Consider the following 7104-nt stretch of genomic DNA (forward strand, 5'->3'; position numbering starts at 1 on the left):
TGAATTTTGCTATGTCTCTCTAAGTGCCCCTCCTGGAAAAGATTGCACTGGATTGTGCTTTGGTGAAAATTATCAGTGTTTGTAGATGAAGGTTAAGAAGATCCTTTCTAGGATGCATTCTCCCAGTTCACAGGCAAAAAAAAAGCACCCCCGCACAAACTCCGCCAAACAAACAAACAAACAAAAAAATGAAAACCCAGAAGAAACAGGAATGGTCCTTTTTGTCAATGTCTGACAGCAACTTTTTAAGAAGATAATTGATTGTGTCAGGGAATTCCAAGAGTATTTCCAGTCCTTGGAACTATGTTTGAAACTAATTAACTCTGTTCCAGCCAAAACCAGCACAAGACCCAAGCTGGGAATTGTGTTTATTTGCTGATGTTCATGTAACAAGAGATGAAGTGACCATGATGATTTTATTAAAACTGCAAGCGCCTCACCAGGAGGTTTTGTTGGTTTGCCTGTGATCACTAGAAGGAATGAGAGAATTGGCTTCCTTCCCTCTTATTTGTAATGGTTTAGAGCAGAAAGTTCTTACTCTGACTTGATGCAGAGAGCCAGTTTTTCTGCATGTGAAGCTGGTAGCTGAATCTGGCTAAATGCACGTCTGCCTTTATTCACAAGGCTGATAATATCCAGCTCTGTTTCCATCCCATCAAATACAAATGGTCCCTTAGCAGGAATATTGTTGTGTCAGGAGTAATCTGGGCAAGTCGCTGAGGCATGACACAGCCAGACCCAAGATTCAGGACAGACAGAGAGGTCGGCATTTCCACTGCCTGCACAAGTGCCAAAACTGCAAGTCAGATCAGTTTGGATACACAGCAATGTTTGTACCCAGAGCTATCCCACCAGCATATTTCTAAGGCCCTACAAATATAATTTGGATCTCATGCTGGTGTTTTGGGGTTATACCCTTCTGCTTCAGAGTTATTCCAGATTTATCTGGAGCCTGAGTTATTTTAAGAAGCGCTGTGTACTTGCAAATGCCTCAGGTTTGTTTCTAGTAAGCTTTTGCTCTTGCTACCAGTGCCTTGCAAAGGGTTTTATGAGAGAGACTCCATTTGTTTTAACAGTTAAGTTTTTATAGCTGGAAGCAATTTTCTTTAGTGTAACATTTCAGGAGCCCTTTATGGCTAGCGATATTTCATTGAATGCCTGAAGATTGAGACCTACTGCATGACTTTATAATGTATAAAGCTTATTATCTGACATAATTTGGTGCATAGCAGGCTTATTTATTAAAAAGGTCACACAATCATATTTCACCCCTGGTAATGGCATTTTTATCCATTTAATAGGTTTATCCTAAAGCATATTTATTCCTAATGCATTTTATTCAGAAGCCAGTTAATAACTTTAACTCTTTAGGCTCTTAGCAGGATACAGAAGCCAGCTTTTCAGAAGAAGAGTTAGACCAGCTGGGCCTAATCCAGCAGCACACAAGGTCCAATGCAGAGTCCCATGCATCATCTCTTGATTCAACTCAGCACCTTGAAGCTGTAAGTCATCTTCTGGACTCCAAGTGAGACAACAGTCAGGGGAAAAACCACTGTGCTGTGTAGAGCCTGGAGCTGTCTTGGCCCTTGAGCTGCCAGCTGTCCTTTGGGTAGTTACAGATAATAAGTCTCAGGGGAAAAATGCATTTTGGTTTATTTCCTAGAGATTTTTTTCATATTTGACTATAGCTGCCTTTGTTTTTGCCTAGACGTAAAAGGCAGTTCTCACTCTCTGGGCCAGTGCACAGGGACCAATGGCACCTGTAATGAAAGCTGTTAATTTTCTACAAACTCATGATATTTAAGGCCCAGATGCAAGTCCTGTTTGCCTCTGTTGGTGACTGAGCTGAGTTTTCTCTGGAATTTTCCTTGTAAATTACACCAGTAATCACAGTAAGTTTGTGCTGCTGCAGAGGGGAGAAGAAAGGGCGATACATAAAGCCTTGCAGGAGCTGGGGCTATCATTCCTGTCTGTGTGTCCCCTTCATACAACCTGCAGAATTTCCCCAAAACAAGGAGAAGGCATCATTTGCATCTCTGCTCTGCCCAGGGTGAGCTTTATGTTTGTGTTGCGACACTACATCTCTCCAAGAACGAACATAGCTTATGAAGAGAATAATCAAACTGAGCTTATGTTTTGGTGGCCTGGAGGGTTTAGAAGGGGAATGGTGGAGCTGAGCTACGAGAAGACTTCTGAAGCAATGGTTTTGATCTGGTGACAGCAGTGACACCACACCAGGGATGTCCTGGCCAGCACCATGTCATGCAGTGCCAAGGTGATTGCTGCCAGCCTCCAGCTTAGCTAACTTCCTAGAGAGCATCACTGCTTTGAAATAAGGTGCTCTTCAGGACACTGTGATATAAAAGAGTTGGGAAAAGGCAGAGGAAAATATAAAAATCCAGAATTAGAAGGGTATTTAGTACAAAAGACTCCAGAATGGGAAATGCAGTTGCCCCTGGAGAGGTTTGGGTGGTGGGGAGAAGGGACTGGCAGCTGTCAGAGCATAAGGCAGCAGGTGGATGCTGACTGTGCCTTCAATACAACATTGCTGATGCCTTCTCTGAGACAGCACAGTCAGAAATCACCTGTAGCTAAGTTGTGTGAGTCTTTTTCAGTGAAGGCAAAGGGTAGCTCCTTGTACATCCTTTGCACTATCCATTCTGCTTCTCTCCCAAAAATACTACTTGGCCCAATCAAGCAGTATATATTCTCATCTTTGTCTCGTTAGGTGATGATTTGATTTCTGTATAAATAGATGATATACTGACAGATTAAGGAACTTATAGCACAAAAAGAAAAAGGAGGGCAGTGATATTACTGCCATATCAGATAGGCTTGATTAACATAGAATTAATGCTTTATCCTCCTAGACTAAAAGTCCAAGTCATCACCTTCCATTAAGATCTACAGGGGCAGATGAGGCTAGTGGTAATACATCACTATTGCATGAGGTTATTTCCCATCAATTTGACCAGCCCAGGCCACCAGTTGTACTACCAAAGTCTGTGAAGAAAAAGCACGCCTGCAATAATGCTGGGTAAGAGAAAAAAGTGGCAGGGTTATGTGCTTCAGGCTATAAACTGACTGCTGAGGAGCTTAATCAGGAAGAGAGTTACCCTATGGGCAAGTTAGTATATGACTGTCTATTATGAGTTTTTATATCTTCCTCTAAGGCTCTGATACCGAGAGACAGGATGTGAGTGCAAGGGAATGGTTTGTGAGCCACATCCTCTGCCTGGTTATACTTAGCTCTGTGACTGCACCACTCCCAGGACCTAAGCTAGCTGCATTTGTGTCATGTAGGCATGCCCTTAATGGGCAGCTTTAAATTATTCTATATTTAGCTTTTGCTTCTTCCTAAAGCATTCTGCACACATTCAGCCTATGAAGGGATGTGATGACAAGCTAAAGATCTCTGGGACCTCCTTATCAGGATTTCTGTTTGACAGAGAGAAAAAAGTGCACCGACTGAAAGAGTTAGAGATATATATGTTAAATTGGAATGGAGAAAAAGTAGGGCAGGGGGTCAGAAAACACTGTGTAGGGCTTGACCCAAGCTGACTCTAATCAATAGAAAAATTTCCACTGGCTTCCAGAGGCTAAGATTAGTTAGATGACTTCTGGCTATTTATATCACTTAATGTACGAAAGAAAGTCACAGTTACAGCTATCTTTATAAAGACTTTTAGAGGGCAGTATTTAAGGCAGTTACTGTAGATAGCAAGTGAATCTCTGCTTTAAAGAAACTGGAAATGCAAGCATGGGTTTGGTATCAGTTGCCTCACCTACGTGTACTTGTATGAACTAGTTCCATCTGAAGTTGTAGAGCACAAATTATTCAGGGCAGACAGAGGGTTTCATGAGGATATCCTCACACAGACTGACCAGAATGACAAAGAATTTTATATGGGGGAAAATATCTTTTATTCTATTTAAACCATTGTATGCTGTAAACAACCAGGGAAGAGAACCTGGCCTTACTGTAGATCTACTGTGCAAATGTCAGCACTGTTCTGAGCATCAGTCAAAAAGACAAATAAGAGGTTAGGAATTTTTCCTGAGGTAATAAGGAAAAAAAGAAATAGAAAACTTCAGGAGCTGTTGTGGCATGAAAAAATGCTGCTCCTTGGCACTGTTCAAGTAAACAATTTTTTTTTCTCTTAGCAAAGTTTATGTTTTGGGATGAAACTAGTACTATTGTAAATGTGCCAGGCACTGAAGAAATCCAACTCATCCGAAAGCAGAAATGCCTGCTGATGGAAACTCACACGTTCCTGGCTGATGTGTGGATGTTTACCAGGATTAGGAGGGCCTCTCCACGGGGACAGAAAGGTGCAGGCATTCGGATCCAACCTGAGGAACCACCAGCATTTCAGGCCTGAGGAAAAAGAGTCATCAGCCTCTACATACCTCTCCTGAGGTGGCCAAAGTGCATCCTGTCCCACCATCCAGCTATCGGCTGCACTTAACATTTAAGTCAGCATTAGCTGGTTGCAACAACATTGTGCCATCTCCCACCCAGAGGTAGGACAGATGGGAATCACTCTGCAGCCTCTGGAATTTAAATATGCTGCTTGAGCTGCTCCATGTGTGTGGGCTGGGAGGAAAGAGGGATAAATGTTTGTGTTCCTTCCCAAGGGTGGGAAGGGGTTTGGAGAAGCTGTCTGTCCCACCTTCTGTGCTTTTTCCCTTCCTCTGCCCCTTCATGTTTCAATGCCTCGCTTCAGTCTGTTCCCAGAACCACAGGTCCTCTGCAGACAGCAGCAGTAAACAGAGGCTGAAGGATTCTAAGGACTGACCAAACACACAAATTCCCAATCACTCCTCCACTGATCATTCAAGTGCCTGCCCAGCCTTCAGGTTGGAGAGGTGCCATGCCACTGTGAATGCCAGCAGTACACTGCTTCTCCATAAAGCCAGGATTTGTTTTGCCTTTCATGGAAAGCTGAATCACAGACCCTTGTGGGGACCGGGGAACATCCACTGAGCATCACATCTTTACGGGAATGTTATTTGCCACTCAGCAAGTAACACTAAAGCTTTAGCAGCCAAAGTAGAGTCAAAGAGAAGCTCCTCAAGAAGAAGCCCAGGCACCACGACTTGGCTAGCACCCAGAGCCACAAGTTGTTAGTTAGCCAGGTGTTTGCTTGTGTGGGTTTGGAAGAGGTAGGCAGAAAGAGGCTCTAAGAAAAATTTGACCCTCTTATTACATTGGCAGAGTGGAGTCTTTTTCCAGGTTAGAGGGCAGAATAAAAACCTTAATGCTCTCTAAGACAGTTTTCTTCTCCAAACATTGAAGTGCCTCTCATGGTCTGCTGTGGCAGTCCACAGCTCTGTGCTGAACAGCAGAACTAGAGCACAGGAGTGGATGGGCCATTTCTGACACCTCCTGTGGAAATTCCAGGACAGAAATCACACTGTTTGCATCCTGTGGCCACCCACAGACAGCTCTACCTGCTGGACCCTCTCAGGAAACACACCTTTTGGTGCCCTTGATGCGGACAAGGATGCTGTGTGAGGCTGGGTGGTGGGCCCACCATTTGCTTTTTGCCATACTACATCCCTAAGGGAAGTGCTTGGCTCTTGCAAACTGTGTATGTCTGTAGCCACCTCAGGGAAAGAACCAGAAAGGATGGAGTATGGGAACACAGAGAGCACTCCTAGGTCTGGATGGGTTGTTCTGAGATAGGAGAGGGAAGCAAATTAAATATATTCTTGAAGATAGATGGGGATTGGCTTCAGGACTGCCAAGCGTGGCACCAGAGGCAAGAGCAGGCTGAAACTGCTATAATGATCCCTGAGAGTCTCAAAAGTAGATAGTAAAAGATACTAGAGGCTGGAATTTCTCTGGGAGTGACAAAATCATGTCCTGGCAGTAAATAGGATAGACTGAGATTGGGAGCAATAATGTGATGGCCTCTCCCCATGAACCTGCGTACATTGCCTTTCCCATTTGTCCCGCCAGGCAGGAGCAGCAGCATTTATCCTTGCCCACAAAGGAAGTGAACAAGCAGTCCTTCCCTTACTGACCACTCTGTGGAATGGAGTCCATGCACCCATGCACCAAGGAGCCTCCCTTGAGCACCACAAATGGCCTGCAGGCCAGGTGGACCTTTGGTCTGAGTGCCAGTGCCTCCGTACTCATCTCTGGGTGCTTCCACCACAACCTGCAAATTGAAGCCTTATCCAAAAGCAAGAGTTCTGTAGGGGTTTTTTAGCACACCCAGTGCAGTTCTGTAGGGTTTTTTTAGCAGACCCTGGGGCTGACGACCCACCAGTTAATAAACATTACCCAAACATCTCTTTTGTTAAAGTCCAAATATAGCATTGGAAATCCCAGAGACACAGAATACAGACAGAGAGAGAGAACTTGCTCTGCTGTTGTTCCTGATGTCCAAGCTGGTTTTCTAATAGCATTTGATGTATTCACTACCTTCTGCTTTGAGTCTGTAGGCCAATTTAATCTGTTGAGAGGTTTGAGATGCCGTGATAGGCTGATATCAAATATGTTTTATTTTTGCTCTGTCCACAAGGACCAGCAGCCAGGCAGAGGAGTGAGCCAGAGCCCTGAGCACGGGAAGGGAGTGTGGGCCATTGTGCCCTGCACCTGACCGTGCCCAGGGCAGGCAGCTCTGCTTGGCTGCCAGTCATGCAGGCAGGGACTGTACAAGAGCCCAGAGGGCAGCATGGCAGGGCTTAGGAAATGTAGTTTAAAACTGGTATGAGGAGGAGAACTGGGAATATGAGGAGCTTTTTCGGTAGGAAATTGGGGCTGGGGAATGAAGGGTCTGGAGATAGTGATGGATAGTGAGTGTGGACCAAGAGGAAAGCTGTATGCCTCCCAGCTGCTGACCACGCACAGGAAAATGGGAAAACTCACCCTCTTACCTTATTTGAGAAGCAATGAAGCTCACACAAACTGACCTGTTTACCTAATTTGAGAGGAGAGGAAACTCACCCAAATTAGGAGGCAGTAAACTACATTTAGCTGCATTTAACCTCCACTGGCTAACCTCATTTAACTCCACTGCCTTGCTCTCAGTTTGGAGGTCAATATAGTCCATGAAGCCACGCATCTGCCTCTGAACCCCGGAGTCAGGGAGG

The sequence above is a fragment of the Ammospiza caudacuta genome, chromosome 1, assembly GCF_027887145.1.
Source record: "Ammospiza caudacuta isolate bAmmCau1 chromosome 1, bAmmCau1.pri, whole genome shotgun sequence".
Taxonomy (NCBI): Eukaryota; Metazoa; Chordata; class Aves; order Passeriformes; family Passerellidae; genus Ammospiza; species Ammospiza caudacuta.